The 23840-nt window shown below is 42.3% G+C and overlaps 1 pseudogene; it reads left to right on the plus strand.

Annotated features, from left to right (window-relative positions):
• The first annotated feature begins 943 nt into the window (after window positions 1–943).
• The window catches only part of LOC143386335 (contactin-4-like), a 67752-nt pseudogene continuing 44855 nt past the window's right edge, over window positions 944–23840 (plus strand).

Consider the following 23840-nt stretch of genomic DNA (forward strand, 5'->3'; position numbering starts at 1 on the left):
TCACTAGTTATGAGCATTAGGAGGAGCCCAAATTTTGAAGAGATTATACTCATCCAGTAGACCAAGGTGGAGAGCCTGGGAGGAGACGGAGCATGAGGGATCCTTCGAAATCTCATCAAGAAACCAACACGAAAATAACAGCATCCTGGGTCTAGATTCAGGCACCATCGACACGAAAAATAAATCAATATAGAGATATTCGTTGAAGAGGTCATTTTGCTAATTCGGTATAGCATCCAGATAAAGGAAGCAAGTATCTGAAACACTAGCATTGAGTCACATTTCAAAAATTCCTCGAGTTCGTCCAAATAGCACTCAAAATGCAACTTTAGCACTGGGGATGTGGCTCAGTGAGTGGTACAGTACTTGCCTAGCATGCCCAAGACCCTAAGTTCAATCCCTAGCACTGAATAAAGAAAAGAAAAAAAGAAAAGAAAAAGCAAGCTTTGTAGTTAATGCCTGGCTCATAAAAATCCCATTAAAGACAATAGGTTCAGTATCCAATATAAGATTGTATACTTGGCCTTTATATGTAGAAATGAATAACCAAGCAAAACTATATGAAACAGTCACGTATCAAGAAATATAGGGACAATTATTTCATCCTTAGGACACTGAGGCTCTTCCTCGGTGTTCAATATGCAGCCTCCATCAGTCTTCTCAAAGTAGGCTCCAGAGAGAGAGTATCCCAGAATCCTCTATCACGAGTCAGGAGCTTTAGAAGATGCTCAAGTTCAATACCAAGCTCACAGCTACACGTCAGTCAATAGACGCACAGCGCTACCCTCTTCTCCCCTGTCACAACCACCACCACCTGCTCAGGTTCAGTAAATTTTTGAAGAGATTATACTCTTCCAGTTGTAAGGTCTGAAAACTCAATTTTTAATGAATTATTGGCTCATATGGCTGGGGTGTCTAAGGGATGCTATTGGCTTAAGTCGGGATGCTGTAAGGTCTCTGCCTCTCTCTTTTGGCTTATGTCTGTGTCTCGGGCCAGGTCTTTGATTTTTTTTTTTCCTTCCTGAAGGCATACTTTTATTTCTTTTTATTTTTTTATTTCTGGGTGTGAGTTTCTTTTCTTTTTATTTTATTCTCCGATGTGTTCTAGTTAGTCATTCAGGACAGTAGAATGCACATTGACACATTGTACATAAATGGAGTATAACTTATCATTCTTCTGGTTGTCCGTGATGCAGAGTTCCACCCGTCATGTAGTCATATATGTACAGAGAATAACAATATCTGATTCAGTCGACTGTCCGTCCTTCCTTCCCCCCATGTCCCCTCCAATCCCTTCACTCCCCTCTGTCTAATCCAAATTCTTTAAATGGTAGGCAAGATGATTGTCCATGGCTCTAGATTCCTATCTTTCAAATTTAATGATTCTAGCAGGAAGAGATGGTCTCATCCAAGAGCCCCTAGTCTTGGGGACATGCTTATCCTTAAACCAGTCACTGTTGTCAAGAGAACAGCATCTCCTGACTGTCCGGGTCTGGGTCCCTGTTTATCTTTTGATAGTGTGTGAATGGCTTTCTCATTGAAAAAAAAGTAATACCCATTCTCCTATGCACTAAAATTATTTCTAGATATATACTCATCTAAAATCTTTTTTTATTATGAGCTTCTTGACAACAGAAACTTTAGTTTTCACATCACTATGTACTAGCCAAGGCCTGATGTATAGAGGGCATTGTCTTAGCCTTACTAGGACATTTGGCTAATGAATTTAGGTGGTGCACTTTACATACCAGGCATTGTGTTAAGCATTGCCCATCTTGTCAAGTCTATGAGATAGAGTTACTTTTATGATTCATTTCCTCAAATGAGAAAACTTAGGTACAAACCTACAACTTACCCCAAATCACATAGCTCGTCCATAGGAGAGCGATTTGAGTCTTAGTTTAGTTTCAGAGTTTACGTTCTCCGTCACTAAAACATATCACTTGGATGAGAACATGGTTGAGTTTCCCAAGAGAACAGTCCCTGGAACATCACATTACTCCCACATCTGCAATACACCTAGGGGTGATGAGCAGCCATAGCAATATGACATGATTTCATAAAGGCTGCTAGAAGTTACTCTGTCTGCAAATGACATCCTTCCCTGTCCTTCTCTTCTCTGAATTCGAACATTTAAAGCCCAATCTCTTTTTCTTACCTCTTTGCAGATAATAAGGTAGGGAATAAAGCATTAAACCAATGTCAGGCACTGAAATCTTAAAAAGGAGTAGTGCAATCGTTTGTAAAACTACTTTATATTCCACAGAGCCCTTAGAAATTAGATAAGGAAGCATTGAAAGTCAGAGACACAGAGATCCTTGAACTTGGAGTGCAGAGAACCAAGTCAGATCCAGAACTGGTTCAGCCACAATGTGTGAGACACCTTTTGTGCTATATAAACCAGAGTTTCTCAGGAAGGACAAACATCTGTAGAATGCTTTTCCGTTAACAGAACTCTTCATGTGTGTTATTACAATGTAGAAGATATTTGTTGTAATATTCCATGAGACTCTACAGATAAACAAATTAACATGGACCAGTATTCCTCAGTCAGGGTGCACTTTGCCTTCTCCCCAGGGGACATTCAGCAATATCTAAGGCCTTTACTGTTGACAGGACGTGGAGGGGAGGGGCTGAGCTGCCTAGTCTAGCAGATAGAGACCTGGGTGCTGCTCCATACCCTCCCAAAGGCTTATTCCAGTCCAAATGTCAGGGCCAAGGCTGAGCAACCCTGCCTCAGAGCACAAATAATTGGCCATGTCCTACACCTGACAAGTATGAGGACCGAGGCTAGAACCCAAGTCATCTCATGAAAACTCCATCCCTGGATCCTTCATTCACACTCTTTGGCATTTTATAGCGTGATCCGAGTAGGCAATGGCTTTAGGTGTTTTTGGAACTGCAATGATAACATTTTAATTGGAAGAAATGATTAATAGGCCTTGGTGCTTGCAAGAGTCAGCTGGCCCCTCAGAGCCTTTACTGAGCCTAGGCCCATGTTAGCTGGTGGTGGCTGAGCTCATCTTTAAAACACAAATGTCACCTTACTTTTGGAGTCCTCAGATGCTGACATTTTGCAATTCCAAAGCAAATTATCTTATAAATAGGAAGATGATTAACTCCTCGAAAGCTATTTTTGTTATTATTGAGGTAATTACGATCTGATCGCAACTCTATTTCTGTTAGTGCATCTGCTCTTTAGCAAACGAGTTATCAGATGGTGTTTATTGAGCAAATGTTATGTGTATCTGTGGTGTGAATGAACAAATGGCTTCCTTGTCTGGATCCTTTTTTGTTTTCAACCAACGCTTTGATCTAGCCTGTGCAAAATCATGTTTAAAAATCGTCGCTTTGAGGCATTTTATCATAAGCATCAGAACATGTATACAGAAACTAATATGCACCTAAAATTCATCCTTCATTAACTTCGTTATTTTAGCTCAGAATCTTGAGCTCTGTTGATCTGGGCTGTTCTATAAGGACACAATTTGCTGGGTGATTGAAGAGCATGATTCTTCAATGAGCATCTCTTGTATTTCCTGTGTTGACAGTAGGACTTAAGCCTAGTCTTAATGCTACCTTCTTTTCTGTAATTTTGAGTTCAAACCCGACTTTGTCATTGGCACATGCCTGTAATCCTAGCAGGTTGGGAGGCCGAGACAGGAGGATTGTGAGTTCAAAGCCAGCCTCAGCAATGGTGAAGTGCTAAGCAACTTAGGAAGACCCTGTTTCTAAATAAAATACAAAATAGGGCTGGGGATGTGGCTCAGTGGTCTAGTGCCCCTGAGTTCAGTCCCTGGTACTTAAAAAAAAAAAAAAAAAAACTTTTGTCGAATCCAAAACTGCAGACCCCACCACAAAGTAACCCAGCCACAGGTACCATGCTCCTGTGCTGATTTGGGATAACCCATGTGCAAAAAGAAAACTGATTTCATTATTCTGTTAAAAAAGAAAGCAGGCCCGGAGGCTTCTGTCTGCTTCTCCCTGTATGTACAAATAACTAAGCAAGAAGATACAGTCTCTAAGATGACGGAGACCCTCTTAAACACCTAGAAATGAGCTCCACATCTCCCGGGCCCTCTTCTTACCCTAATCCTATCAGGTTGGTCTTGTTCCCCAGTCGCAGACGAGGAAGTGTCAACTTACGAAAATGAGCTAGTAGAACTGACGGACGTGGAATGTGAATATTCCCTCCTATGCTTCCAGAACCTTTCACAGAGTTCTTCCATGTTCCACTGGATTCTGGAAGCATAGATCTAATGATCTGTGGGCAAGCCTCCTAGAGAAAGATGAGGCCATCAGATGCCCTAACTGGTTGTCTGTCTTGAAAGAGGACAGAATGGTCAGAAATCATGTCTGAAGAGTCGTACGAGAGACAGACTTCACCCACCTTTCTTTCTTGGCTTTCATTTCAGAATCACCATCTCTGACGATGGAAACCTCCGAATAGTCAACGTGACTAAGTCCAACACTGGGAGTTACACCTGCATCGCCACTAACCATTTTGGAACTGCTAGCAGCACGGGAAATGTGGTGGTGAAAGGTAAGGACTTGCGCCAGGCGTCTGGACTCTTGCATGTGTCCTCCCGTCTAATAAGGTGATCTACACAGGGGCCATCAGGCATATTAACATGCACAGCTCTTCCTGTGTCCCTAGATTAACTCATCACCGCAGACATGATACGATGCATACTTTTGGGGGAAGCGTTCATGATGGAAAGGCTCTATCTTCCTTCAGAATCATCCCATACAGTTTGGAGGATTCTAGCTATTACATTACTGTAACTCACATTATCTTCACCCCCTTTAATTAAATTTCTTTTGAGTCTCTGTAGATTTGCAATTCGTGTCTAGGAACACTGTGCTAACAAATTAAATACCCATGACTCAAGCACTATTTTTAGCAAACATTGTTTAAACAGTGACATTGGTGATTTTTTTAAAAGCCTGGCCCTGGTGGTGGGGAAGTTGAGCAATGTGGCTTCTCTTCCCAAAGATGGGTATTGATCACCTCTGGAACTGGGTGTAAGTTACTGCCAATCAGGTCAGTTTTAAGGAAATCCTGTTTTCCACAGACCTAAGCCTGGGTGATTTATGTTTTTTATGACATGTGCACATTCATAGGAAGCTGTCCCAACATGCGGTGGTTGGCAGGGTGCTAAGAAAGAACTGTCCCAGGTGCGGTCTTGATTCACATTTCATCTGCATCTGCATTACTTCATGTCCTTCCAGTCCTAGGATTTGGGGGTGGAAGGTACCAGGGATTGAACTCAGGGGCACTCGAACACTGAGCCACCTCCCCAGCCCTATTCTGTATTTTATTGAGAGACAGGGTCTCCTTGAGTTGCTGAGTGCCTCAGGGTTGCTGAGGCTGGCTTTGAACTCATGATCCTCCTGCCTCAGTCTCCTGAGCAACTGGGATGACAGGTGTGCACCACCATGCCCAGCAGTCAGTCATAAGATTATTGAGTTGAAATAATCTCTGTGCTGCTTGGATTGAAGATGACTTTCAGGTTTTTGGCTTGCTCCTGAGCACCAAGAGCAGAAGAGGAACTTGAACCCAGGAATCCCTATTCTGAGTTCACAGCACTTTTCTTTTTTTCCACACTTTTACTGGTACCTATCGTACCTATTGTATTGGCACATATTGTATGTTTTATGATAGTTGCACATAATGGTGGGATTTTCTGCTGCATATTGCACACGCACACAATATAACCACAGAGTTTGCCCAATAGACCATTTGTTTTAGCTTTACCTAATTCTGTGTGATAGATAAAAGAGATCCTGTTATTTCTTTCTGACCCACTAATAGCTCCCGCTGAAATGCAATAGCCTAAAGCAAATTAAAATATCTAAGAATATTTACTTCAATATAATTTAAGCAAGGAGGCTAAAAAAAAATCGCCTAATTGTGTATTTCAGGGTCATTGAAAGCTAGGAATTTACTGCTGTTTGGAGACATCTTTTTATTATGAACATACTTGTCTTTACAGCTAGAAAAGTAAAAAAGGCCAAGAATTAGCAGTAAATGTGTGCTTAGATGAGCTCCATCTATTTCACTTTATTTTTCGCTCAGAGCAATAGCATTTGTAAGTCATCAAATGGTCACAGGACAAAGGAAAAAGAGGTTAGATAATATTTATAAAAAAAAGTTCCAGCTTGGGTTCTTTGATCACCAGTGGCTGAAATTTACTCATCCCCCAGAGAGACCCCCACACCCTTCAGAGATGGTAGAACTGGGGCCTTTACACAGAATTTAAGAGAATAGGAGAGGAGCTATCTTCCATCCTGATTAAGGGTTAGGGGCTGGAGTCCGAGAGATCTGACTATTCTCTCATGGTCTCTGTGACCTTGGACCAGGTTATTCACCCATGTGGGGATAACAGCAGTTCCAACCTGATGGGGGGGTCTTAGTGATTGGGATCATCTGTATTCAGCACGGTGCCTGACATCTGGGGAATATCAGTAATTGCTAAGAGTCGGAAAGTGATAAACACCTAAACAGACACTGTACCGATGCTCCTCCAGATTGTTCAAAGTGCAGAATCTTCACACGTCGGAACCAGTTTGATGCCGTATTTGATTATCATGCTTCTTACAAGCATTGGCTTACCTTGGCTCTCAAGGAAATTCAAGGAAAGACCCCGATTTCCCCTCAGTGTACATATCCCAGATACCAGCAGCCCCAGGACAAAACCATCCCCAACGAACCATGCAGTTCCTGTGCTCACCGCCTGCTGAATACACTACAAGCCTTCCCAATGTACCAGGGATGAAATATGGCATGACTTCCTCATTTATTATTATTTTTTTTTGGTGTGGCTATAAATATTGCTGAGATAATAACGCCTACCTATTTTAACCAGATAAATAATGTATTTTTTACCCACCTAGTCAAATGCAAACAGTAATTCCCCAAGAATAGTTCCAGGCAGTTCTCCATTAAACTTTAGGAATTATTTGCTTCTTGCAATGTGTGTTAGGAAAACACTAGTTTTCCCTGAACGACTGTGAAAAAAAAAATCATCTTGAGGCTCTAGTATCTAATGAAAAGGAGAAGAAGTGAGATCATCCACCAAGCAGTGTTACGTATGCATGGTCACAGGAGAATAACCATGGCCTTCACTGACGAGGCTCAGCTGGCCTCCAGGTCTCCTGCTTCTTGGATTCCTCTCCTAGGTAACTGATGGAAGAAAAGAAATGTGATCTTTATCTGGTCTAGAGGTGCGCAGAAGTTAACAATCCTGCTCCTGTGAGTAAGGTCAGAAGAGATGTGGGTGCTCACTTGTTTCCCACAGGTCCCTTCTACTTTTCATTAGCTGTTAATGGGACGTACACGTGAGTTCCAAGTGGACAGCCACACCGCCCGATTTCCGAGAAGGACATTAACAGACACTGAGAAATACAATTGAGGAATCTGCTCCATCAAGCACAATAAAAGCAGAGGAAAAAAAAAAAACGTTCTGAACTCCGCATGAACTGTCCCCAGTTCAGGGGCTCACATCAAAAATGCCGGTGCTTGGGTACCTTTTCATGCAAATCTAACAGTTTAGCCTGAGAGATGTCGGAGTGCTGTATTTTTAATTCAATTTTGAGATCTACAAAGGGACTAATTTATCAGGGAAGGTGTCCCTCTAACCCTTAAAACATGCTTGTATGCGTTTTGATCTCCTCCTATGTCGGGGATTAAAACACTGGGAAGGTCAGACATCAGAACGCATTCTTTCTAACCTTTTTACAACCGTTCTGTCATTAACCACGCTTTTTAAAATCCAATGCTCTCCACCACCACCCCCTGGTGTTTTGGAGAGAAGCTGAAGAGGTTAGAGGTTCAAGCATCAGGTCAGCAAGTAGAGGAACAGAAGCAGGGGACACAGCCCCCATCCCAGACACAGGGCGGTTTAGCATGAATCTCTGGCAAGTCGGAATCGAATTGATGAATATTCAGATTATGCATGAGCCGACTTCCAAACCTGCTCAATTTCTAGCAGGTGCCCAGGGGGCTCTTGATAATCCCGCCATCATTTGAATTTCTAAATCTTACCGATTTCATTTTTTCAAGCTAGTTAAAATACATTTGGAATTAGGTTTGCTGTGTAATTCTAAGAAAAAAAAATGGTTCTTAAGTCAAAACCACACTCCCCCGCCCCCCCACACACAAAAAAATCTTCCCAGAAAGCCTAATATTTTTGCCTTTAAGCAAAAATATGCTTTAGCAGTTGTGGATGTCGTTAAGAACTCTGAGGGGGGCCCTAGACTTTTACAGGCAATTGGGGACCCCCTGATTCATTCTGTCACCACTGCAGAGTTCAAGGGTGCTGTTTTGCTTAACAGCCTTGACTGTGAGGGTTTATAGGGCACATATTTTCAAGCCACGGGTCTGGAGAGGAGCAACTTGGAGAGTTTATCTTGGGTGTAGATCAACAAGATAACCATGATAAAAAAGTAACCCTAGCTTCTATTGATCCCCTCTAGGGCTCAAAATGAAATGCAGGGCTTTAAGCAATGGATCCGATCACCATGGTTATCTTGTTGAACGGCTTCCAAAGTGACCTTGCAGAACTCTGTGGCTGGTGGTTTCAGGCTATCACCATCACTACTTTGGTTTGTGGTACTGGGAATTGAACCCAGGAGTGCGTAACCACTGAGCCATATCCTCAGCACCCCACCCCACCCCCTGCTCTTTTTTTTTATTTTTATTTTTTGAAACAAAAGTCTCACTAAGTTCCTTAGGGCTTCATTAAGTTCCTTAGGGCCTCACTAAGTTGCTGAGGCTGGCCTCTAACTTGCAATCCTCCTGCCTCAGCCTCCCAAGTTGCTGGGATTACAGGCATTCACAGCTGCACCCAGCTCAGACTGCACTTTAATAAACACTGTCCTGTACTAAAATCCTTTGTACATATTGCCCAGCAGGTGAAAGTCAAGTACAGAGCTTAATAGGAATGTAGAGCTCATTCCTAGGGTCACCTCATCCTAATAAATTTACATATCTAGAAACCAGAATAAATTTTAAAAAACTGTATTTTAAAGAAATACCTCAGTTGATCCTCAGGGGCACCGTAATTTGAGGAAATTGCAGACTATGCCCTATGAGCTGAATCAATCTAGGTGTCGGTTTTTGTAGACTTTAAAAACTAAGAAGGGCTTAACTAGTAGAGGGAAAAAATTAAAAAAAAAAAAACGACAATATTTCCAGGCATAGTGGCACACACCAAAATCCCAGCAACTTGGGAGGCTGAGGCAGGAGGATCACAAGTTTGAGGCCAGCCTCAGCAACTTACCAAGACCCTGTATCCAAATGAAAAATAAAAAAAGCTCGGGGTATAGCTCAGTAGTAAAGTGCCACTGGGTTCAACTCTAATATCAGAAAAAAAAGATGATAATAATAATAATAATATCTTTAGGAAATTCATCTTTCAGTGTCCCTAAACGAAGCTTTGTTAGAACCCAGCCAGGCCATTTGCTTACATATTGACCGTGATTGCTCTTGTTCAGTGGAGTAGTTATAACAGGCAACGTGACATATAAGTATCTGCATAATATCGTCAACTTTGCCTCTTGACCTTCGAAGACTTACATGTTTACTAGTCATCCATTTACAGAAAGGAAAAAAAAACCACTTATCCTTTCTTTGGATAACTTTTTTCACTTCCTCAGATAGATTTTCAAAATTGGGGCCAAAGCTCCGAGTAGCCAGGCCGTCCTTAACTTCTGTTTGTGCATCATGCTGATCTTGCATGCTGAGGGTGTTTGCTGAGTCTGATGGCTCGCGGAGATTGCTTGGGAGATTTCCTTCCCAGGACCTAAGCCTCACCCCAGTAGCACAAGGGTTGACATCAGAATGTGCATTGAAGTTGAAAATCTGTGGAGAGGCGATTGCTTCTTGACTGAAAGACAAGAGGAAGATCACTTACCAGTCATTGAAACGAATTATTCAATGCATTACTCCAGGATTTGAGAATTCCTGATGGGGCTGGAATCAGAATACTAGACCAGAGGGGTTCCAAAGCAGGAAAGGTACTGCTCCCGTGCCTCCCGGGTTAATGCAGGAATATTCAGAGGTGAAGTGACTGGACGGTGGGAGCTGTAACCTCATCCATCGGTCCTAGTTGGAATGGCAGGTGGGGCATGGCTGGAGGAGGTGGGTCCCTGGGGGTACCCTGGAAGGATGCATCCTCCCTATAGCCCCTGGCCCCTGCTCTCCCTCTCCCTAATTCCCGGCCACCATGAAGGAAGCTGACATCCTCCACCATGCCCTTCCGCCATGGATGTTTTGTCTCACTTTGGACCCAAAGCAACGGACTTGTCCCATCATTCATGAACCATAACATCCACGATGCACGTCCCCCTCTAAGTTGTCCTGGTCAGGCATTTTGGTCACATCCATTCAAAGCTGAGTAAAACTCATACCTCCTGGGGGTGCTGTGGACACCCTCCCTTCTTGAACTTTCCATCACAACCCCATTCAGTTTATCCACAGCACTGTGCCCTTACACTCTTTCCAGCCTTTCAATAACACAGTCTTCTTTTCTTTTTTGAAATTGGCCTCCGTAAAAATTTCCCCTGCATGCTAAAAGAGGGTTTCTGTTTTCCTTCATCTGTCCACTTAAATTTGTTATTCGGTGTGCAGAATTACTTTTGCCTTAAGGAAAAAAAAAAAGTAATTGCACTATAAATGGCTATGATAATCCAGAAGTCCTTGGTGGGTTTTAACCAAGACCCCATACAATCTTAACACTCTTCATTTTGCCTGCCTGATCCCCAAACCTGCAAGCTACAGGTGTCCCTGTGGATTACCACGCCTTCAATTTATTCCTTCTTTGCCCAAAGTGGTGTTTGATGTCCATCTCAGCCAAAGTATATTTATGTTTTCAAGAAAAGAGTCCCTTAAAGGCACGTTGTATAGTCAACAGGAAGGGAATTTTCTTACCAGCACCCAAAGTGCATATAGCATTGCTGTTTGTGCATAGCAACCACTTATTCTTCTGTGTTAACTAAATATAACATTGAGAAATATCAGCCTCTCCAGGCACATCTTGATGGACACCATCCTGTAGAGTGTTTACAGTTGAAAGCTTCTTTGGGAAATAAGTTTGAAGCAATCCCTATCTTCTATGTAAAATTATTCAAGGCTGTATCCATATTTGACGGGGGAATCAATCAGAAGTCAGTAACCAGCAGTGACGTTTGGCCGCTGACATTACAACGAAACCTTTTAACATTGGACCCTTAGAACAGAATGCATTTGGACCTAATTAGATGTCTTCCACTGGAACCAATTATTTCTAGGCGATAATTAACGGACTTTCTAATAGGATTAACGCCAATTCTGACCCAAGGCTTCCAGAGTAGAAAGCAAAGAGTTTTGTTATTAGAAGTGCTAAATGCTAAACATGATGGGTCCTTCCAGAGAAGGACGTTGGCCAGAATACGGTGATTCTAGATCTCACTGATGAGTTCTGCCACACTGGAATTGGCAACGGCTCAGAGAGGAGAGTCCTAAAAGCAAGGGTTGGTAATTTTGCTTCCTGTCCTGTCTGTGTTCACAGGGCTTGGCTTACCTGAAAAATCTGATCAGGATTTCCCCTGATATTCTCAGGGACACTTGGAAGAGCCACGTAGAATATTGATAAGTCTGAATCAGGCGCTCGTGCAAATTTTTTTCTTCTTTGAAAACCACTGCAAGTATATTGCAATGTGCAAAACCAGTTGTATATCCCCATAAAAGAAAAGAAAAAAAGAGATCCAGGTAGATTTAGCAAATATGGTGCCTTTTGCCATATCAGTCATGGATAGAAAGAGTCTCCTTTTTCCAAATCTTCCGTAAAAGAGCATCTTCCTTTCGTAACGCTAAGATCAGAGTTTGTAAAGATGGCATTCGGTGACAGTATACCCTGGCTCTGTCCTACACACCCCTCCAAAATCCTTGGTGGAGAGGGAAGAATTTCCCCCCTGACTTGTATTTCTCTATGCCAAGTCTCTCCTTTTGTAGGAAAGCATCCGCATTGAAGGCAGCCTTCACGGTCTTACTTTTTGGTCCAAAAGACACTCTGTGGGCCAGTACACTTGTAAAGAAATCTCAACCTCACCCCCTCGTTATCACTAAATGAAACACCAAGGTGATCCAATGAATTTGCACACAAGATGGGCACAAGAGAAAGACCCAGCAATACCTTTTGGGAGTGAGCACGAGACAGAGATAGTCCTCACCCACTCTGAGTTGGGATGGCAGCTGGAAGAGATGCCCAGGAGAGCAAGAATGATCAAAAATGCACAACCTCCATGCCCAGCTGTTCTGTGTCTGGGCTCTCCCCCCTAGAGGAGGTCACGCATGCTCTGAGTGACGCTCCCTAGATTTGCAAAGATGTTCATTACGTTGTCATTTGTAATGGGGTGAAAAAAAAACAAGCAAATTAAGGAACAATACGCATGGTGTTATTTCATAGGTATGCTATGATTAAATATAAAATTAGTAAGATTAAAACATAATATGATTTTTAAACACAGAAACACATGTGCAACATAAATACGCCCTCCAAGAGTGAGATTACGGGAAAGGCTTTAGCTGGGTTAGTGGTGATATATTTGCATAAAGATTTAAACATAGTCAGAAGAGGGAAAAAAAGGCACATTATAATGTGCTGAAGACAGTTAATTCCAGAAGTGGGCATCTGAGTATTGGGAGATTTTTATTGTAGTTTTAGATGCATAAACTTAAAAGAAAAGCTCAGGTCAGAATTCCGTACAGTCACCTATTACAGACAAAATCATAGTAGATAGAACTTTTTCACTTTTTCTCCCAGGAAATGCCGAATACACACAACTTTTGCCCTAAGTGGTCTTTAGCCTGTTTATTCCAAATCCCTTCTTTTTAGGAGCCAGATTCGATTGTAGAATGAAATAATGGTTATTGTTGTTTTTCCTAATGAAGACTTACCACTCAGAATAAACAAACAAACAAAAAAGGCAAAGAGAAAAATATGACTCTTTAGCTTCATTAAATGTGAAGCACATAATTAATTTCTTTTCTGGACCTTCAAGGAGACTTGAGTTGTAGTGATTTTGTTTAATTGAACTTATTACCATGGAGCAGATAATTAGTATATTGAGGATATCCATCTGGCTTGCGCTGAAACCACACCCCGCCCCCCTGCATGTTTGATTCTCTGTGGCTGTCACATGCCATACTAATTGGCTCATTTTGGCTGTTTTATAATCAGTAGGATTTAGCTAAGAGTGTGATAAAACCCTACTTGAGAGGAAGTTGATATTAAAAAGCATAGATCTCTGACCTACCTCGGCTACCACTTCTGCGCCCATTCTTCATATTATTAAAGTCATACATTTTTTAATGCATCAATAAAAATCCATCTCTCTCACTTGTGTGCATCTCTTCAGGGTACATCTGTCATCCTGCCACGCAACTCTTTCCCGTCCAAAAGAAAGAAATGGTTTTATGTTGAGCTTTTTTCGCTCCTTAAATGATTAAAGCTCAGTGTAGCTCGCTTTCATAACCATGCTTGGCTTGCTTTCTTATCCTTTTCCCGAACTGAAATGGATTTTAATTGGCTAATGGTTATCATAAATTAAAAAAAAAATAAAGGAGAGCCAAATTGGGCATTTTATATCTTCTCAGTATCTGAACTTCCTGTGGTTTGAGCATGATGATGCTTCATGGTGTAGACTGGTTGGATGAGCATGTGATCGCTCCCAAGCAGAGGGGCCTGTGGGTGTGTGACGGTGCCCACGTTCAGTCAACCATCTCCTTTGACCTGAGAAGTGGTCCCTTGGCTGTCGCGGGAGAGCTGGTGCTTGGCCCGGACTCTGAAGGAGAACGTTTGTTCTCTTAACAAGTCCTGAACCGGAAAGAGATGTGTCAGAATAATTCATGAGTGACTCTTACTCTCTCGTCTTGGCATTTGTACTGCATGCCGGAGGCAAGAAGAGAACCACTCTCCCAAAGGAACAGCCTCCTCTGATTTGCTTTTGCAAGATCCATTTCTAAAAGGTTAAAATGGTTGTCTCTTCTGTGCGTCCATTTGGGGAGCTGAAAGGAGGCTTTTGGTGGCAAGGGAGGAGAGGTAAGCAGAACATTTAGAGCGATGGTGACTTTTCACGTGGCCTTTTAGGGAGTCTATAATCGGTGTGCAAAAGTGCAAGGCATTTTGTTAAGTGAAGATTAGCAACATCTGCTTTGAAGGTCGCCCAAAGTGGGAAACATGCCGCCTGTCATCTTATTAACTCTTTCTATCTTTCCTACTCTTTGGAAATATAACCGCCTATAAGTCTAAGCAAAACTCGGATTCTGCCTAGAAAATTAAGGTGCATGGGATTGAATCAGAAATTCCCTTCCTGCATATATATTTTGTGAGTCTTGCCTGCATTTCTTCTGATATGACCTGTCTCCCTTTATTGGCTTTCTGCATAGTATAAGTAAAACATCTGATTGTCGTGCCATTTGCACTTACGTGAGTGTGTGTGTATGTGTGTGCATACACATGTGTGTGTGTGTGTGTGTGTGTGTGTGAGAGAGAGAGAGAGAGAGAGAGAGAGAGAGAGAGAGAGAGAGAGAGAGAAACTGGAGTTTGAACTCACCAGGCACTTGACCACAGAGATGCATCTATAATCCTTTTTATTTTTTTTAAATTTTTATTTATTTATATTTGGGATGGTACCAGGGACTGAACTCTGGGGCATTCAACCACTAACCCACATCCCCAGCCCTATTTTGTATTTTATTTAGTAACAGGGTCTCACTGAGTTGCTTAGTTGTCTTGCTTTTGCTGAGGCTGGCTTTGAATTCACGATCCTCCTGCCTTAGCCTCCCGAGCTGCTGGGATTACAAGCATGGATTCCTGTGCCTGACCTTTTTATTTTTTATTTTGAGACAGGGTATCACTAAGTTGCTCAGGCTGATCTCAAACTTGTGATCCTCCTGCCTCAGCCTCCAAGTGTTTGGAATCACAGGCATATGCCAACTTGCGCTAAAATTTCTTGATATGTCAGGAAAGGGACATTAAATTACAATAAAGACCAGTATAATCTGATGCAGTCCATAATAGGCATAATCAAAAGATACAAAAGACAGCCATCTCCCTTCCTGTACCCTTTCACAGCTCTGAGACAACACACATAACAGCCGTGTAAGGGTTTTTAAATAAATGCATGTTCCTGGACCCTCCCCTGACCCGCAGAATCAGAACCTCCAGGGATGGGACCTGGGAATTTCTATTGTTAACAAGTTGCCCAGAGGATGCCTGTATCCAGTGAAGGATACACACCCAGGAGCTCACCATCTGGGAACGGACATTGACAGCCCAAGAGAGATATTAATAATGTGTATAAATGCAGAAAGAACAAGAAACAAAATGAGTAATGAGGCTATGGGTGATCACTGAACAGGGAGATGAGAGAGGAACAGAATTCTACCAAATTAGAAGAAGGTAAGGCCATATCCCAGATAGAGGAGCTTTACCCCATGGACCCAAGGCATGAAAGCTTCCAGAATATTCTGGAAAAACACCGTGGAAAAGATACATGAGCACACACTCAGGCATGAGTCCACTGAGACCTCATGATTGTATTCCAGGAACCGTGGACACGGCTAGTGCTTTTTATTTTTTTAAAAATGGAAATGAACCAGACACCATGGCACATGCCTGTAATACCAGCAGCTTGGGAGGCTGAGGCCGCAGGATCGTGAGTTCAAAGCCAGCCTCGGCAATTGAGCGAGGCACTAAGCAACTCAGACCCTGTCTCTAAATGAAATACAAAAAATGGGCGGGGGGCTGGGGATGTGGCTCAGTGGTCAGTGCCCCAAAGTTTAATCTCCGGTACCAAAAAAATAAAAAATAAAACAGATTCTATGATCTATAGCTAAGTGGTCTTGACACCAAGTTCAGGGGAGAGTCTGCATTTTCTAAGATAATTTGGAATGCAAAGTGGTGATCACCAGCATAAGAATTTTTAAATTATGTTTTAATTATTGGACAATTCATATTATTTGTAAAAAATATTAGGGAAAAAAAGATAACACCATTCAGAGAGATCTGTGTAAGTATTTCATGTGTTCTTCTGGAATTCTATCTAGGTAGAATTAGAAATATGTCTATAATCTATATCTATCTGTCTTCAGATCTATAAATAAATATCCCTACTGCAAAAAAATGATGCCTCATACATAGTTTTATAACATCGTTTTTTAATTAATATCTTTCTGCATAGAATTTTGAACAAGAAATAAGCACCAACCTTATTTTCTTATGTGTCTTTCTCCTAGTCTGATATACACAGAAAGACTTTTTTAATTAAAAAAAATTAATATTTCTGTGGGTCATAAGGAGGAGGCTGGAGAGATAGACATAAATAATTCTCTCAGCTCCAACCGTGGCCACCCATCTCTTTGGCTACTGCCCATTAATGTCACCTAGAGTTTCATAGCTCTTTAAATATTAGAAAACAATGACCACCCCTCCCCTTCCACCTTCCCTGAGAATGTTCTTTGGCTAAATCAGCCTCCACTTTTATAGCTGTGCCTCCTACCGCCATCCTGGTTGCTACTCCTTATGGTATCACATGTCTCACCCCATGTGTGTGTTAGAGGATGGTCTTGGTCCTTTTGTGCTACTGTAACAAAATACCAGGGGCTGGGTAGTTTATAAACATAGAAATTCATTTCTCCTGACTCTGAAGGCTGAGTCCTGATCATGGTGTTGGCAGACTTGGTTTCTGGTGAGTGGCGTTAGCCCCAAGTCCAATTTGGCACTTCAGCTAAAGAGACAGTGGGGTGCAAAGGGATGAACTTCCTCCGCAAGCTCTTTTACAAGGGCGCCTAACCCCATTCATGACTCAGGCACACCCCAAAGGCCACATTTCTTAAGATCGTTGCCTGAGTAATTTTGTATGTGGCACAAACGCTTCAATCATAGTAGGGATTGATGTCCATTGGGGAAGGACATCCGTAGCCATCCCTCCCCTCTCTTTCCTCTACCTCTTCCTGTTGGAATGTCTTACCAGCCGCACCTGACATTCTTGGTGACACACTGAGTGACTTTTCCGGTCACATGAATCACCAGGGAACAGATGACAGAATCAGCCTCTGTCAGAATCTCCTCGAAAAGATCGTCATAGGTGCCAGATGGGACAAGATTCATCTTAATAGAGTCACCTACAGAGATTTGCATTGGACTCCAAAAACGAGAAGGAGTGAGTCCAACTGGGGGGGTCAGGCTGTGTGTCCAAGGTCTTAGTTGGATTATTCATGAATTGACACTATTCTCTGCTTTCAAGAAGGCAAACTAAATCTTGCACATAACAGAAGGTCCAGAATCATAGAGGAAAACGTCGTCCCAAGATCTGCTATAGCCCTGGTGACCGTTACCACTGGTGATGGACGGGTCTTCTATGTTCAGGTAGACATTGAAATTGGAAGTCCCCATAAGGAGGAGCAAAACTGGGATGGTGGTAGGAGGCACAGCTATAAAAATGGAGGCTGATTTAGTCAAAGAAGATTCTCAGGGAAGGTGGGAGGGGAGGGGTGGTCATCGTTTTCTAACATTTAAAGAGCTATGGAACTCTAGGTGACATCAGAGGGCAGTAGCCAAAGAGATGGGTGGCCACGGTTGGAGCTAAGGGAATTATTTATGTCCAATAAAAGGACAAAATTCCCAACAATGAAGTCAATGGAAAAAAAGAAACTGCTGGTTTTTCTGTTATTGATGACATTCATTTCCAGACTGGGCACCTGCTCTGGGGAAGACCGGCAGAAAGAATCCATGAATCAAAAGGGGTGTGGGGGGCTCTAAGTAGCTTAGAAAGGGGGTGTCCTGTTCATCTCAGCATCCTCAGGAGCTACCCTGAATGCACGTTGACCCAAATGGCCCTCCCACCTAAAAAATGTGATCATTCTGTGACTTACAATTTTGGACACTTATTTTTGCTGTGGTGTTTGTCTAAGCAAAAGCATAGCCTTCAGTGGAATTCTATCACATTGACTCTGTGTGCTTATTGCAGAGATTTTTCCGTTTCTTAAAAATCTCCGGCATATCAACCATAAACAGTGGGTTGAAAAGGAGGTGACTCTGCTGATTTTGAACAATAAATAGGGCCCAATTAAAAGGGTCTCTTTTCTATTTAATCATGTTAGGATTTGAAGGAGTTTGATAGAAAATACTTTTGAGCCAGTTGAGAGATCAGTCCAGGTAGTCAGGCAGATGTCAATCACAGGGTACCTCCCACTGTGACCCAACTGATAGCGGAAAATGTGGCAAAGACTCAAATACTCGTGACATCAGTGGGTTTCCTAGGACAGAACCTCGAATTAGGCAGACTGATCCCATTTTATAACCTCAGGGCTTTCTCACCATGAAACATAAAATGCAGGGTCAACCCAACAGGGCTGCTTCTGCCACCCCTCCAAGACAAAGAATGGCACTGAGACAAGAACTCTCCATGGTTTTTGCCCCCGCCCATCCATGGTGGGATGAGGAGTAAGTAAGAGAAGGAATAGAGAAAAAAATATATTTGGAAAAAATAAGATGAGTTGAAATGACAGCTTTCGACTGGAGATGACAAACCGGTTGAACCTCATGGCCAAGTTGGTGGAAAGCCATGCACTTGCACGAGGTGCCTTTCAAAGCGTTTAAAAGTTGTGAGTTGGAATACCTTCAGACAGCAGCACGTATTCTCTAGATTCACCCCTGACTTCATTATATCTTAGTGTCGTGTGTCTCTGAATGATTTGAGGACATAATACTTTGATGTGCAGTATTCAGTGGGTCTCACTGCTTTGTGCAAAAGACTGGTCTTTGGTCATTTCTAAATTTTTCAGTAGATGCAAAATTTCCATGTTGGAGAGGGCATTGTTCCATGATGGAGAGGGAATTGTTCAGATCTTCCTATTTATAATCCTGCTCGTGACCCTGCCCTGAATCCACATTGCCCTCCTGAATCTAGACCAAGAGGTGCTCAGTGAGCAAAAAACATTGAGTTATCTAACTGGACATGGTCTTCTAAGGAGCAGTGGGGGGTTAATTGGGACCAGAAAACACAAGTCATTATCTTTGAGAAATCTGAAGCAAATTGAGGCAGGTTGTCACCTCTCACCAGGAAACAAATTAGTCCTGTCTTTAAAAACTCTACTTTCCTTCAGCTGCTGACTAGGGGATTCACGGTCATTCTGTCCTGTCTCCCCGTCACAAAAACAGGGAGAGCATAGGTTCATGATACTCAAATAGTGGTCAGGAAATACCCATGAACCCATTTTCTCAACTTCATGGATATTTCAAATTGATTTTTCTAGCATGTGTGAATGGCAAAGTTGGTCCTAAGATTCAGCTCTGCAAAAGAAGTGTGCCATATTCCCGGCAAAATCATTAGGGTACCAGTCGGTCACATCCCCAAGACTCCAGTTGTACCATCTATAAAATGAAGAGCCTTTGGTAAAGAATTATGATTTCTCCTAACATTAGATTTCTGTGATTGGATAGAGAGAGACTTAGTTGGAAGAAAGCGTGAAAGCCCTCTAATGTCTTTGTCATGCAACAACACAAAGTCTGTATCCAGAGGTATCACAACTCGGGCTTCCCAAAGAAGAGAAGATGAAACCTTTGACGTGTGGGAGATTTGCATTAGAGGGACATTCGTTGGATACAAATCTAGGTTATGATCACTGAAGGAAAGAGAGTGAAATTAATTTTAAATAAATTAAATTTAAATAATGGGGGCAGGTTGACCAATCAGTCCATCTGTGTACCAGGTTGCCATACTGAGTGGAATCTCACTGTTTGATGACGTGTTAACTTTATGCATGATGGCCACCAAACACAATTAGTCATTCTTTTTTTCTACTATTCATAACCCACCAATTGAGAGCTCCCACATCTAGCCAAATGACATATTCTACAAATGGGTTCACGACACTCACATTTAGTCTCACAAATAGAACCTTGCAGACCCACCCAGCAGGAGCCCTGCCCCAATACCCACACTAGGTAGAAGGTAGAAGGTCTCATGGCCACATTCTTACCCTTTTCCAGAAATTCTCTCTCTCTCTCTCTCTCTCTCTCTCTCTCTCTCTCTCTCTCTCTCTCTCTCTCTCTCTCTCTCTCTCTCTCTCTCTCTCTCTCTCTCTCCAACGTGGATAGACTGATAATTTTTCAGATCTTGAATTTCTAGTTACTGTCCTCTTACTCATTCTGCTTTGGGATTTATTCCTCTCTTCTTGCATATTTCCAAATGCAGTGAAGAGGAATCAAACTACCCCTTCAGCACTTTGCTTAGAAACCTCCTCACCCAAATGTCCAATTGCATCCCTTACAAATCCTACCTTCTAAAAAACACTAGAACACCTTTCCCCTAAGCTCTTAGCCACTATAACAAGGATCACTTATTTTTCCCCCTAGCTTAACTGACAGAATATATTTCTCACTTTCTAAAGACTATGAGACTATAAGTCCCAAATCAAGGCATTGACAGACCCAGTTCCAAGGAGGGTGCCCTGATTTGCAGATGGCCATCTGCTCACTGAATACTTACATAGTAGGGCAGTCGAGCCAGCTGATGAGGTCTCTAATCTCATGACCTAATTACTCTCCCAAAAGTCTCACCTCCAGATACCATCATGGTGGGATTAAAATTTCATACTATGAATTTGGGAGTGGGACCCCAAAGTGCAATCTATTGAGTACTCCATTTCTTTCATAACACTTTCATAATCTAAACTTATTTTTGTTTCCTTGTCACATTCTCTAGAACATAGACCCCAGGAAGATCAGAACTAGTGACTGGTACCTGCAAAATGCCTTGCGCATATCCTAAGTGCTTTGGAACTATTTCTTGAATGAATAACTAAAAGACCCTATAACCAAGTCTCTTTCTGCCGTATGTTGGAATCATCCCCTCCTCGCAGTTAAATCATAGAGCATCTCAAGTGAAAGATCCCTTTGAGATACTTTAATAGATACCATTATGTCTCCTAACCCTTCTTTTTGCGAGTAAAACTAAAAATGGGAAATTTCATATACAGAGATCTAATCGTCATGCCCCTTCTGTTTCACTACACTGTCTGCCAGAGGAGCTCGGTGAGTTATTGTGCTTCAAGAGCAAGTAACTAGGAAGCGCACTAGGGAAATAGGTCCTCAGTAGCTCACAGTGCAGGGTTGGGGACTTCCGTGTCTGGAAGACTTGGTTTCATAGACCACCTCCAGCCCTCCGTTAGCACTTCTGATGCCTGGGTCAAATCAATCTTTAGGAGTATCCATTTCCTCCTCTATAAAATGTGGAGTTTTACCTATAGCAAGAATTAGACTTCTCCACGTGAAGCACTGAATGGTGTATCACCTAAAAGTCACTGTCCTTTCACTGGTCTGAGCTTTACTGCCCGCCCACATGGCTTATGCAACCATTTACCCAGGAGTCGTATCTCAAAGTGCCTGACCTGGTGCCTTCCTGGAGTTCCCTAAAAACATTCCCAAATCCTGCGTGGTTTCCACAGCAGCCCTGCGGGTCTGAGAGATCTGTCACTCTCTTCTCAGGAAAAGCAAATCATTGCTTTATATCTACTGCTTATATTTATGTTGTGGACTATTGTGCATGCATTATGAAACCCACAAATCAATGCTCTCAGCAGGCAAAACTGTTCCAACCTGCGGCGTGCCGTGTTCTGTTCAAGGTCTTTGACAAAATGGTATCCACCTGCCCCTGCGTTCTGCTTTCCGAGGGACGGTGCTGTGGGTACCTGGGGTCTGTGATTGATCTCTGAGTGACTTGTACTTCATCAAGGAGCTGATATGATTTCTCATGTATCTGATTAACCTTCTCTGTAAGATTGCCATCATGTCTGTAATGCTGGCGGATTATTCTGTGCTTGGAAAGATGAATATCAGCTCATTTTAATCAATAGCCTACAGAAGGTGTCACCTGGCTCTGCCTGTGGTAATCTATAACGTCTGACCCAAAGGCTAATGCCATTTATCAAATGACTTCATTTCATTTAAAGCAGCTGGGAAATGAAGTTGGTTTTATTTTTCAAACAGTGTGCAGACAAGGCAGTCGGTTCATGAAATACATGTTTGTATTGTGGATCATTCCCTATTATAAAGAGAGGGTACCAGGCGGGTAAAATACCTGGCTACCCATTTTCATTCCACAAGACTGACTAGGGAGCAAGAGAGAAGTAGAATGTGTAATAGATTCTATGACTGTTCTATTCTGTTCTGTTCTATTCTATTCATAGAATTAGGGAGCAACAGCAAAGTATCACAATACTACCAAGTAATTTTTCAGCAAACCCAGAGTACGATTGGCAGCTTAGAGCAACAGTAATAACCCAGGACTGTCCTAAGCAAGAGAGGACACATGGCCATCCTAAATTGTACTTTCTTTGGTAATTTAAGAAACTTCCCTATACTGTTGAGTAATTGGGACATTTGGGGGTGATTTTCTCTGACGTACTTCTCTTCCGGGGGTCTCTGAGAGGAATCCTTTGGAATATAAATTAGTCATTGTTTATCATTCAGCCACATGGAGAATGCATGAGTCCATACCTAACAGAGGAGGGCAGGTGTTTGATGTTGGGAAGGATAATCTTACGTCAAATCCAGACAGTTTTCAGTGAATCCTGAGCTCCATCTTTATTTTCAGTTAGGGAAAATGCTAACAACTCCCATCCAAACCCCTGTTTGAGGACCCAGAGAGTCAAGGAGAAAGATGTCGTCCCCCTAAATGAATGTTAGAAGACAGAACAAGAAAGGAGTCAGGCTGCAGTTCACCTGGTATGGATCCTCCAAAGCACACAAACAAACAAATCCAGAGGCATATTTTTAAAATTTTATTTTATAATTTTTTTCCAATTAGCTATACATGACAGACTTGGAGGGATTTGGGGGGGGGGGCATGGATACCGGGGATTTAACTCAAGAGCTCTCTACCACTGAGCCACATCCCCAGCCCTATTTTGTATTTTATTTAGAGACAGGGTCTCACTGGGTTGCTTAGGGCCTCACTAAATTGCTGAGGCTGGCTTTGAACTCACAATCCTCCTGCCTCAGCCTCCCAAGCCACTGGGATTACAGGCATGAGCCACCTTGCCTGGCCGACCTTTTTTAACGAAAAAGGAGATGTTCTGCCCTCCAAAGCAGCCCATCTCTTAGAGGGAGCTAAGAGTACCATCATTGTTGAGAGTCTCTACAAACCCAGCTTAAAAATTCCTTCTCTGCTGCTCAGTAAGCCTCAATTTCCTCATCTTTGAAGTAAAGATCCCAATGTCAACCTGACAGCGTTTTGTGTTCTCCATTTTTCAGATGGGGAAAAAATAAATAATGAAATGTTTCTAAAAGGCTCAGTATGAGGACCAACCCTCCTGTCCTCCCGCTTCCCCCCCCTCTCCTAGAGGTAGCCCCTCCCACCAACTTGGTCCTGTACAGCTGATTCGTAGGACATTGATCTTCATCGGTAAATAACAGTCGTGTGTTGCTATGGAGGCATCTTGATTCTTTATTCTCACAGATCATCTTGTGGACTTACAGCAAATGAGTTCTTAGCTCTCTCTCCTACACCCTCCTCATATAAATAAATCATCATTCTGGATAGATCATTAACCTGTGATTGCATAACCGTGATTGCCCTGCCCTTCCCAGGGAAACAGTGGAGCAGACCACAATTCCTCCTTCCTTTTTCCCTCCCACCCTACCATCATTTTCTTTTCCTCCTCTCTTTCTCTATTTTTTTTAGCTGTTCCTAGCTAGTGTCTTTGTTCATTTCTTAGTGTTCTGTAGTATTCATATCACTCAGTCAAACCTCAAGCTTTGGGCCAGTTTTCAAAAACTTAATTAGACACA

This window comes from Callospermophilus lateralis, unplaced genomic scaffold (genome assembly GCF_048772815.1).
Source record: "Callospermophilus lateralis isolate mCalLat2 unplaced genomic scaffold, mCalLat2.hap1 Scaffold_109, whole genome shotgun sequence".
Lineage (NCBI taxonomy): Eukaryota > Metazoa > Chordata > Mammalia > Rodentia > Sciuridae > Callospermophilus > Callospermophilus lateralis.